Source organism: Engraulis encrasicolus, chromosome 14 (assembly GCF_034702125.1).
Source record: "Engraulis encrasicolus isolate BLACKSEA-1 chromosome 14, IST_EnEncr_1.0, whole genome shotgun sequence".
In the NCBI taxonomy this organism is placed as follows: Eukaryota; Metazoa; Chordata; class Actinopteri; order Clupeiformes; family Engraulidae; genus Engraulis; species Engraulis encrasicolus.
In genome coordinates this window covers 41,059,954-41,072,453 of record NC_085870.1, presented here as the reverse complement: position 1 = coordinate 41,072,453, position 12,500 = coordinate 41,059,954, and the positions used below count along the sequence as shown (strand labels likewise).

The 12,500-nt window shown below is 44.9% G+C and overlaps 1 protein-coding gene across 3 annotated transcripts in view; it reads left to right on the top strand.

Moving 5' to 3' along the window:
- Nucleotides 1-12,500, top strand: part of LOC134462644 (band 4.1-like protein 3) — a 151,593-nt gene that overhangs the window by 40,266 nt on the left and 98,827 nt on the right. For all 3 annotated transcript variants that reach the window (XM_063215766.1, XM_063215768.1, XM_063215767.1), the window contains exon 2: nucleotides 4,035-4,167. The gene's annotated coding sequence lies outside the window, so the exon portion shown is untranslated. The remainder of the gene's footprint in view (nucleotides 1-4,034; nucleotides 4,168-12,500) is intronic.

Genomic DNA, 12,500 nt, shown 5'->3' with positions numbered 1-12,500 from the left:
TTTGTCTGTTTACTCATTTATTTATTTATATATTTATCTGCCGCTTACCTCAGAAACGTTTTTAATGATTCAGCGTAGAGAGGACCTCTTCATGGAAAAGCTCCCAAGTGGGAATCATTATTTTGGCTCAGCTGCGATTGATTGTTGTGGTGGCAGTTCATTTGAAGTCATGGTGCTGTGACTGTGTAATAATTACGTTGGTGATGTCATTGTTCAGTACTAGTGTGAGTGATAGGGAGGTATGAGATGAGGAGATGTACTGTGATATTCAAGTATTGGCAAAGGACGCGCTCAACTTCTTGGAAAAACGAAAGTCTTTGGGTGCGAGATAAAAAGTATCAACTTAAGGAAGAATCTGCACTCACAAACTGCGTCTCATTATTTATTTATATTACCACCATGTCCAAAAAGCAAACGCGTTTCGGCTATCAAGCCTTCATCAGTGCACGTGATGCCAGACAGAGTGCTGTGAAGCAGTGGCATGTGACATGTGGCAGGTGTGTGATGATTCTCATTCATACATCCAGGTCATGTACCTCCTACAACTCCTAGTTTCCCCAACACTAGACCAGAGAAGAGGATGTCTCTTGTGCTGTTTCAAGGCTACAGTGTATCATCCCAACTCATCAATTTCTGACTACCTTTGGCCAGACCACAATTTCTGATGTCTAAGGCAGTGTTTCCCAACCAGGGGTACGTGTACCACTAGGGGTACGCGAGCACACTTTAGGGGGTACTTGGAAAAATGTAATTTTAACAAATGCATGGAGCATAGTCACACTGGAATAGAAAAAGTGATGTACAACATGAGTTAGGGGGTACTCATGGCACAACGAAAAGGCTTGGGGGGTACACGAGGCAAAAAAGGTTGGGAAACATTGATCTAAGGTATGCCCTTGGAGTCAAAATGGGATGTGCGCCTCAAAGTCGCCCCCTTGTGGCAGCATAACTTCACTGACGGTTAGGCTTAGGGAAAGGCCAAGCTTTAGGCCACATAAGTTAGTCAACATGTGACATGACAGGTTTGTCCTCAACGTCAAAAATTGCAGTCTGGTCAACGGTAGTCGGAAATTGACGAGTTGGGATGAGACTGTGTTGTTCAAGGCCAGCCAGAATGGTGCTGATATCCGTTCCCGTACCAGGTACACTTGGAACCAAAGTATTTAACAGCGAACGACTTGCAGTCACACCGGGTTGTATGCTTTACTCCATGTGGCTGCATATTACCCAGACGAACCTGCTGACAGCTATGTTGTTGTCACTGCTCGCAGAGGAAAAAAACACAAGTATTTTTATTAGGGATGCACGATGTATCGGCCAGATGTATCGGTATCGGCCGATATCGGCCAATATTCAACACATCGGACATCGGTCTGATGGGTAAAACTGGGCCGATGTTAACGCCGATGTTTTTTTTTATATGTTACGGTTCTAAAAGAATGGACTTGACGATGACTTTCACTGTTTGTCTTCTATTTTGTCTCTATTTTTTATCTAATTATCACAGGGAGTTAAAAAGTGTTTTTGGAAATAAGACGACATTCAAAAATTCTGTTTGTTTGCATCATTGTCATGTCTTTTTTTTTAAAAAAGAAAGAAAAACATCGGTATCGGTTAATATCGGTCATCGGCCAAAACCGCAATATCATAATCGGATATCGGTATCGGCCGAAATTTTTGACATCGTGCATCCCTAATTTTTATGTGCATTGTGAACCAACTTTGTGGTTCCCATGCGCTCTGATTTTCGGCATGAACACTATCAGTTGGTCTGAGTTTAGGTGCAGGAACGGACACCGGCACAGGCCTTTGTCATCCTGAACCAGCCAAACAAGCTAAGCGGTGAAATGTATTTCAGCGTTGTCTTTTAGTTCAGTTGCTTCCAACCAACCACCTCTGACAATCCTCTGTGACACAACGTGGTGCGGTGACAGTCCATGCGTTGCTCTATTGTGATGGGTAATTTGTATGTACAGTAGTGTGTATTTAACGTGATGACAGTGTTACGTATATGAGATGATGAAATACAGTGTTATGTGGCACTGGCAGTGATGAAAGTGGATGAAAATTTAACCCATTTTGTCCTAAGCCGTTTTGGAAAGAGTGTCCTCTGCCTAAATATGTCAGCCTCCGAAGCACAGACAAACATGGAATACGTTTCATTTAAAAGCTAGGACCCTCGTTTTGCCTTAGAATGTGTTCATTCAGCTCTAACTTACCCACATTTGTAATGAAACAGCTCAAATCTCAAGTACCTGAATGCTGCGTATGTGTGTCTCCAGGACACAATGGGTTAATATAATATGGTGTGATCGAGGATAACAGCAGTGTAGCACACTGTGTGTTGAGAGTTGTTGTAGCGTACTGTGATATGGCATGATGTTGCTGTGTTTAGTGATCTTGTGGTGTGTGATTGAACTGTGACTGTAGAAGATGGTTGTTGACACATACATGCAGTGGTCAGACGTACAATAGATGAAGAGGAATGCAGCCTGTGTGTGTGTGTGTGTGTGTGTGTGTGTGTGTGTGTGTGTGTGTGTGTGTGTGTGTGTGTGTGTGTGTGTGTGTGTGTGTGTGTGTGTGTGTGTGTGTGTGTGTGTGTGTGTGTGTTCGTGTGTGTGTGTGTGTGTGTTCGTGTGTGTGTTTGTGTGTGTTCGTGTGTATGTAGTTGTAGTAGGTTAATGTGCTTGTACAGTACCTACTTGCATTTATGAGAGGGAAAGGCAGTACTCCCTATATGGCCATGTCTTTATGTGTGCAGACACACCCTCGTATACACCCCCTCTCACATATACCCTCAGTTATACATGTGCTCCATGTGCACACACACACCCATACACACACAAAACGCTGTGAGCCAAAGCACATGCATATGCACGCTTGCACGCACGCACACGCACGCACGCACACACGCACACACACACACGCACACACACGGGCACACGGTTACACACACACCGCTAACAGCAAACAAACTGCATTCTGCAGGCATCCTGCAGAGGTTAATCAGGGCAGCCAGCCTCGTGCTGCAGTCTGGAGGGGGAGTGGAGGAGAGGAGAGCAAAACAGAGAAGAAAGAAGAAGAGAGGAGGATGGGAGAGTGCTGAGGGGAGGCAGAGAGGTGTGGAGAGGGACCTAGAGGAGGAAAGAGATGAGAGAACGAAAGGCTGTGGAATAGTGAATGGTTTGCAGCGTGGAGATGAGGGAGAGGGGAGAGAGGGGAGCAGGAGGAGAGTAAAGGAAGAGAGGGAAGAGAAAAGAGGAGAGCGAAAGAATGTGGAATCGTGAAGGGAGGAGAGGGGTGGTTGGAGGAAAGGGCCCTGAGGAGGAGATGGGAAAGAATAGAATAGAAAAGATGAGAGAATAGAAAAGAGGAGAGGTGGGCTACTACGGTTGTGGAATAGGGAAGGGACTAAACGAAGAGTAAAAGAACATGACATCAGGAAAGAAAACGCGCACAAACAGCGAAGGAACAGAGGGAAGACAGGAACAGTAGAGAGAGAAGAAAATCCTAGAGGAGAGTGGAGAGCAGCTGAGTAGGATATAGGAGGAAGTGTCGATAAGAAAGGAGGAAAGATGTAGAAGAGAGGAAAAGAGGAAGGAAAAAAAGACAATAGTAGAACTAAAGCTTGTGTCTTAGTGAAGAGCTGACAAGAGCATAGAAGAGTGGCTCCCAATTACTTTTTTGTACATTGACATTGCTATGCTATATATTTTTATTTGAAATTCACGCCCAGCAGTGGCTCTAACGGCTGGGCACTGGAATGCTACACCGACGACCCGAAAGCGATTCCGGCCCGGGTCATTTGCCGAACCTTCCCCTGTCTCTCTCTCCCCACTCATTTCCTGCCCCTCTCTCACTATCCTGTCATCAATGAAGGCAAAACAGCCATAAAATAGCAAAAAAATAGCAAAAAAGCCTTTAAAAAAGAAATTCACGAGAAAGATAAATACATTGAATTTATTAACCATTGAAGTGAATGCTGTTACTAACCAACAAACCTGTGGTTTTCCCATTTTCTTTTTTTAAAACAGTCCCTCCTGTCTGCGAACCCCCCTGCAGTAACTCAGCGACCCCTTCAGGGGTCACGACCCCCAGCTTGGAAACCGCTGGCACAGAAGGAGAAGAGGAACGAGGAGGAGGAGGAGAGCAGGCGCTGGAGAAGAGGTAAAGAATATGGACAAGAACATGACAAGAGGAGAGAAATGTATAACAACAAAGGGGTATAGGAGTAGAGAGGAAGGAAGGGATGAAAGATGAAAGCAGAAGGAAGCACTATGCAGCAGAGCAGAAATGTATATATGAAACAGACAAGAGAAAAGAGGAGAGGAGAGGAGAGGAGGTTGGAAAGAGTGGAGAACAGGGACATGGATACAAAGAGCGGGAGGAGAGAGAGAGCGCAAGAGAGAGAGAGAGAGAGATAGAGAGAGAGATAGAGAGAGAGATAGAGAGAGAGAGAAACTAGTCTTGTACCCGAAGCCCTCAGGCCTAGCTGAGAGGCTGGATGCAGGCTGCTTGGATGCTGGGAGGCAGGATGGATGCCTCAGAAAAGGGTCAGGAATGGGGATATGACTGGTGGTGCTCAGTGACTACAGTACTGCAGCCACCACCTACACTCACGCACGCACGCACGCACGCATGCACACACAAACACACACGCACACACACACACACACACACACACACACACACACACACACACACACACGCACACACACACACACACACACACACACACACACACACACACACACACACACACACACACACACACACACACAGACTGGTGTAACCTACCGAATGCATGTACAGACACAGCCCTTTCTACACACACACACAGGCACAAACACCCGGCATGCAGAACACACACACTGTGTAATCCCCCTCATGAATTCTCGCCCCCCTCTCTGTCTCTGTCTCTGTCTCTGTCTCTGTCTCTGTCTCTGTCTCTCTCTCTCTCTCTCTCTCTCTCTCTCTCTCTCTCTCTCTCTCTCTCTCTCTCTCTCTCTCTCTTTCTCTCTTTCTCTCTCTCACACACAAATACTGTACACACACTCAGCACACACACGCCCATTACATACAGTATACAGTACAGTACACACCCCCATGCATGCGTACGGATGGCTAGCGAGGGTGCTGCAGTGGCATTGTCAGTGGGAGTGGGAGGAGGAGATCCAGAGAGAGAGAGAGAGAGAGAGAGAGAGAGAGAGAGAGAGAGAGAGAGAGAGAGAGAGAGAGAGAGAGAGAGAGAGAGAGAGAATGTGTGGATGTGCAGCCTCTGCCTGAACCCCACACATAAATACTGCAGTGGATTTCATCTCTACCTCCCCGCCCCCCCTTCTCCCTGGAATGGTGTGTTTATGTGTTAGGTTGTGTGTGTGTGTGTGTGTGTGTGTGTGTGTGTGTGTGTGTGTGTGTGTGTGTGTGTGTGTGTGTGTGTGTGTGTGTGTGTGTGTGTGTGTGTGTGTGTGTGTGTGTGTGTGTGTGTGTGTGTGTGTGTGTGTGTGGGCATGATGCTGTGTATATAACAAGAGAAATGAGACAAGGCAAGGCAGATGGACCGGCTGAGAATAGGCAACAGTGACAAGAGCCTAGTTAGCAACTACTATATTATCGGTGTGTTGTGTATGCAACTCTGTGTCTGCAGAAGCACCCATGTTCTAGTATGTGTCTCTGTGTGTGTTTCGAGTGTGGGCGTGCTTTTTGTGTCAAGGAGAGGGAACGAGGAAGAAAGATTGACAGAGTGAAAGAGCTGTAGAGAGCAGCGCTACTAGAAACCCTGAAGTGTGTGTGTGCCTACGTGCGGGCGTGCGCGCTTCTGTGTGTGCCTGTGTGCATGCGTTCAATGTGTGTGAGTGTGTGTGTGATTTTGTGTGTTCTTGCATGTGTGTTTATACGCTTGTGAGATTGTGTGTGTGTGTGTGTGTGTGTGTGTGTGTGTGTGTGTGTGTGTGTGTGTGTGTGTGTGTGTGTGTGTGTGTGTGTGTGTGTGTGTGTGTGTGTGTGTGTGTGCGTGCCTGCATGCACGCTTGTGTGTGTGCCTGCATTCAATGTGTATGAGTGCGTGTATGATTTTGTGTGTTCTTCTTATCTCACCAATCTACCTTCATGAGGCCACTGCTATTGGAGCACACCAACAAAGTGGGGTCCTCGCTCCATGTGGGGCCCAAATCCTGGACCCCTCATGTTTTGACCCCTTTTGCTGGGGTAGTTTGGTTGTTACTGGTAAAAGTAAAAGTGTAAAATTATATCCACACCGACAAGGTAAGATAAGGGATTGTTTTGGTTTGGGCACAGTTTAGCATTCTTTAGCTATTGCTAGGGTTAATATGAATGGAAGTCAATGACAAAGATATTAAGGTGGGGCTGTGTGAGTTTGCATGTGTGTGTTTGTGTGTACCTGCCCGCCTGCGTGCATGTGTGTGTGTGAGCACACTCTTTGGAAGTGAGTGAGCTGACAGTCAGTGGGTGGGGAGCTCTGTCTGAGAGTTGTCATTGGTGTGTGTGGAATATTTGTCGCATCTGTGCGAAGAGCCGCGTGTGGTGCTGGAGCTCCTGTCAGCGGGAGTGAGCCCCAGCACGAGCCACCACAGCGCAGGGATATTAAACCTGCTCTCAGAACATAATTAGTAATGCTGGCGCTTTTTTTTTACTTTGCAGTCTCTTTAGTTTATTTCTTTTCAGCTATCTCATCAGTTATCTTCATCTCTCTCTCTCTCTCTCTCTCTCTCTCTCTCTCTCTCTCTCTTTCTCTCTCTCTCTCTCTGTCTGTCTGTCTCTGTCTGTCTGTCTCACTCTACATTTGTAGCAAAAACAGACATTTAGATGCTTTCACGTTATTCTCTGTCTCTCTCAGTCTCCCTGTCTGTCACTCTCTCTCTCTCTCTCTCTCTCTCTCTCTCTCTCTCTCTCTCTCTCTCTCTCTCTCTCTCTCTCTCGCTTGCTAATTTGCTGTAGCAAATACAGATAGAGGAAAGGCATGAGAAGCCCAAGAAATTGTGGCAGATTGAGGTGGGAAAAACACGCCGCTGTATTGCTACTCCGAGACAGAAAAGATGAACATGAAAGCTGACAAAGTAAACCAGAAGCAGAGATTTCAAATTAAATCCTCTTTAGCTTTATATACGGTACTGTATGTGTAACAAAACAGATGCATAAAAAAGGAGTGAAGGAGTATATGTGGCCATATGTGATAGAAGGATTGAAAGTAAGAAACAACAAGTAGATATCATGCGAGGAAGGTAAGGAGGGAGGGAGGGAGGGAGGGAGAGCATATGATCCAGAGCTTAGGAGGCACATGATCGCATAGCAAATCTGGCATGTGCTCACTCCACTGCCACTATTAGCTCTGCAGTGTTTTCAGTCATGCATACTGTGAAAACCCAATACAGTGGACACACGGAAGTGCATGTATCTATGAAGAATCTCATCTGAACTCTGAAGACTGCTTGTGTGTGGGCATATGCGTGGGTGCATGCGTGTCCGTGCGTGTGTGTGTATGCGCATGTGTGTACGTGTGAGCTAAGGTCAAACCTTTGACGGTAAGTGTGGCAAAGAAGATCAAAAGAGCACTTTGCATTGTTGCACATTGTCGCATGGTCGCATTGTTGCACATGCGAATGAGCATTGCACCAAGGAGGACACGTAAACACAGTGGCCGCCCGCCCGGCAGCGTTTGATGCAGAGCTGAGAAGTGCCTCAGCTGCGTCTTGAATGACAGGACTGACAGCATAGCACTGTAATTTCCCTTTGAGCGTCTCCGCCACTGCCGAGGCCGCGAGGGTCACGCGTCTCCCTCCTCTGACTGCTTGTTTAGCATATAATTTACGTCGTCTTCTCCCGGTGGAAATGAAAACTGTTTACTTCCGCTGAGTAATCGCAGTGTTGGCTTTAACATCTTGGCAGGTGGGGCGGACCGTTGCACTTCTAGTCAGGCAAACCCAGGCTTTTACATAATGGAAATTTGGGTCCAATCAAGTGAAGTGTGATGAAACATTAACCTTGCATTTTGAGTATCCCTGTGTTTTGAGAGTCTCTGCAACATTTATGATTTCAAGTAGGCTACTTTACCTGTTGAAATCCATTAAAGGATAAGTTCAGCCAATTTCAACATGCAGTTGTAATGCTCACACTACCCTGGACTTGTCAGTACCTGAAAAATGCAGCGTCACCGGGTACAACAGCATATTGAAATTGGCATAACTGGTCTTTTAAGGCCTTATAGGCCAGAACCACTACACAAGTCACAAATGTTTATATACCCTCTATTTAGTGCACTAAATTGAAGAATACACAGTGCAGAAATGTCTTGTGTGTCTTTATGTGTCATGTTCCCATAGGACGAATAGTCTACTGCATACAATAGGGAATCGTTTGTTAGACTGGAGCACGTCATAGTTTGTCAGCTGTCTCCATTCTCCTCAGACCGTGACATGCGTGACAGAGCAGCACAGATGGAGATGATGAATTAAAAATGTAATCAATTAATAGGATTGACTGCAGGCGTGAGATTGAGTGCTACGTGCTCAAATTAGCGTGGCCTCGTGTCAATTAATACCCCCAGGCAGGGCTTAATCAATAAGCGATGAGAAAGGCAAGAGACAGGCCTGTTGAAATCACAGGGCGAAAAATAGCTGCCAAGGCGCCGTCTTGTATTAGTGCCATTACAGGTGATTCACAGGGCCTTGGGGCAAAGAGCAGCCAGAGGCTCATTTTTGAAAGTCCTATAGTTCAGGTAAGTGATTTTTGCATTATAATCTTGTAGGGGTGTCACGATAACCGATATACCATTAAACCATGATAACAAATGCGGTCAATAATAATTACCGCTGGAAATAAAAATGCTTCCACGGATGCACACCTAATACCAAAGATGGAATCATAGTGAATTGTTGAATCAATTCATTTGTAGGCCACAATGAAAAGTACAATCTGTGACCATTTCCCCTCTTAAAGGGACAGTTTGGTCAATTTCAACATGCAGTTGTAATGCTCACACTACCCTGGACTTGTCAGTGCCTGAGATTTTTTCTTCTTCTTCTTCAGCCGTTTCCGAGATCCTGGTCATTGTAATGGGGGCAGCTCTTTGTTTACATTTCAAGAAAACATTTTTATTTATTCCCAAAAACATCCAAAAGGTTATAAAACATCAGCAGACAACTAGCAAACAGCAGTACCTTTTGGGAAAATATTTGGAGTTGGCCTATGTTTCATTTTTTAAAAATGTAAACAAACGCTGCCCCCATTAGAATTGCTCATATCTCGGAAAGGGCTGAGCCGAAAAATGTGGCATCACCAGGAACTGACAAGTCAAGGGTAGCATGAGCAATACAACTGCATGTTGAAATTGACCAAACTGTCCCTTTAACTTCAGAATGACAAGCAATTCATGTATTTTGCCTTTAAACATGGGAATTTGGTATGGTTTTTGGTTTTATTTATTTTTAAATATAATGAACGGCCCTTGCACCGTTTAGGAACTAGTAGCAAGTTTTCATATGATTATCAATGATTTCTTAACACAAGGTACACAAGGTACACAAGGACGTAACATTATCTTGCATTGTTAGAAAAACAAACCCAAACATACCACGCATTCCTGCAAAACAAGATTCTGTTCTTTTCAATCAATTGTTCAAAGCTTTAGTTGGTTTGGGTCAAGCAGGCTGAGGGGTTCATTCTTTTGACACAAGCTGAAGCAACTCTCACAGCTCCAAGATGCCCTCTGCTAAAAAAAAGTTTAGCAATTATACACGCTTGCCATGTGGTTTGATACGCTATACCCTGTTACTTCACAACTACTGTATGTGGACTCTACAGTACAGCGAATCCCTGTTTGAAGACAGCAAATGTGTACGAGAAGAGGATTTCGGGGCACTACTGTGAGGACGGGGGGGAAAGTAGGCCTTGAACATGGCACATAGAGTCTGCAGCATAGAGGTTGAAAAAAACACTAAAGAAGACATACCTCCAAATCTTGTCGCTGTTAAATGTGTCGCTTCATATGAACGGTATTTACATAGCGTTAAGACATGAGGCTTGGGCCAGTTCTACATTGATTTACATTGACAGCAGAGCACTGGTCTACTTACAAAAAATGGCAGCAGGGAAGGACCCTTTGAGGTGCATGCCATATCTTTATGGCCAAACGTGTAGGAGAAGAGGATTGTGGTCCGCTGCTGTGAAGTTTGGGGAGGGGGAGAGGCAGGCCTTGGAAAAGTGGCTCAGTCTGCTATGCCCGAAAGCAATTAGCTGCCACGAGCCACAACTAGCCCTCCTTTCGACTCTCATTTCCCACTCCTGTGGAGAATCTAAGCGCTATGTGTCAGCTGTAGGCTTTGGAAAAAGATCACTCTCAGCATAAATCTCCAAAATTGGCTCGGCTTGTGCAGTCATCCCCTCTCCATGGCTTTGCTACATTATTTTAAAAAATCTTTGAAGTTGCTTTCCAGCCGAAGGTCTAGCCCTACCGTACCTGTGGCGACTTAGACAGTCCAGATCAAATCACGAGCCGCCCAACCAGCGCTGACCTCAGGAGATGACTTTCCTCCTCTCGTGTTGCATTCTCAAAGCCATCCCAGACCTTCAAGAAGCATTTATTGTCTCTGACGAGTACTGTAGGCGCTTCTGTTCCTTCCTAATGCGTTGAATCACTGCTGAGATTTGCCATATAACAGATGGCCTCAAATGCCCTCCAAGACTTTGAAATCATCACTCAATCAGTGTGTTCCCTTGAAAAATCTCTCTCTCTACTCTCTAGACTGCACTGCAAGGGTATTTGACAAAACCATTTTGGGGAATGAGTGTTTCGTCGAAGTAGGCAAGTGGGAGGAGAATTATCTCAGCAGGAAGCTTGGGGTTATTAGGGAGTTTAATGGAAGCTAGAGGCTTTTTAAACTGGCATTCAGAGGCTCCATTTCATCACACACACACTTTGTCAAAGAAAAGCCTCCATATTCACTGCTAATATTTACAGGCTTGGATAAAGGAATGTAAATGGTCTCAACAGATCTTTTTAGGCTCACGTCCTTGATATTTTACAGCCACTTTGCTCCGTGACTTGAAGAGCTAGTCATAAAGCGTGTTCAAAGCAAATATTCTTTTGGCTGAACTGGTTATGTGAATTATGTGTGTAAAGTCATCTCAAGGGCGTAGTCCATCAGGTTCGATTTGGGCAAAATGGTCATATTTCTTTGCGTAAAATGCACCACTCATAAACCACCGGATGAACAAACAAACAAAAGCATGATAGATAGATAGATAGATAGATAGATAGATAGATAGATAGATAGATAGATAGATAGATAGATAGATAGATAGATAGATAGATAGATAGATAGATAGATAGATAGATTCCAAAAAGGAGAGCAGTAGGTTATCTCCTTTCGCCTCCGCTATTAAAACATGCCCATTAATGATGACCTTGTGTCCTGTCCAGCCTGCCAGATTGCACCGCAGATGTCCCCTCTCAGAGTCACTGCAGCCTCTCAGCAAAGCCACCTTTCTGTTTATAATTCCCCACACCGGAGGGGGTTGCTTGGCAGAGAAGGCAACCATGCCTGCCTAAACTGGCAGCATTTTGTACTCTCAAAATATGGCAGAAGCGGAAATTTCCCCGTGGAATTGCAGCTACACTCTAAAATCAATTTCTTAAACGTGGATGACATTTCATTCCAATGAAATAGAAACCAGTTTTCATGACAGATTTCCATATTTTCTTCCAATTGATTGGCAACTGGTGTCCGCCTCTACAGCTAACTTGCTTCAAGCGAAATGTACTCCACTTAAATGCTTTGCTGATGGCTGTCCTTGAGAATCCCTCTGCCTTCATTTTGACCTCCATTTTGAGTGTTTTTGTTGTAGAGTTGTAGAGTACCTTGTAAAAGGTTCATGTTCACGCTTGAAATTGCAGAGTAGCTCATAAAAAGCTCATTCATGCTTACTTTGACTGACAGTAGTCTATTTCAAAACGCTGATATCCATGGGAAGCCAATACCTTGTTGATTTGATTGATGTAGGCTGTAACTGTCGTGCACTGACAAAGCCATTTAAATCATCTAATACTACATTTCAATGCAGCATACCATATCTATGAAACAGTACAAAATTCACGATTGATTGAGTTGATTGGCATGATATTGCTTGATGGGGCTAAAGAGGGAATATGGAGCCCTCGAGTGCAGGCATACATACAGTAGTATATATACAGTGAAAGGTAGTTATATCAATGTGATTAGGCGGCCTTGAACGTTGGTAAAGGACTCTCTCTCTCTCTCTCTCTCTCTCTCTCTCTCTCTCTCTCTCTCTCTCTCTCTCTCTCTCTCTATCTCTCTCTCTCTCTCTCTATCTCTCTCTGAATGTGGCTCAGCATAAGCGGCTGACAGAAGCCTGTGCTCTGATTGAGCGGTTATTGATCTGATATTGCAACAGACGCCCATACGATGTGGAGAGGGATAATGAAGGGAAAATGAAGAGAATATGCATCTCTCTCTCTCTCTCTC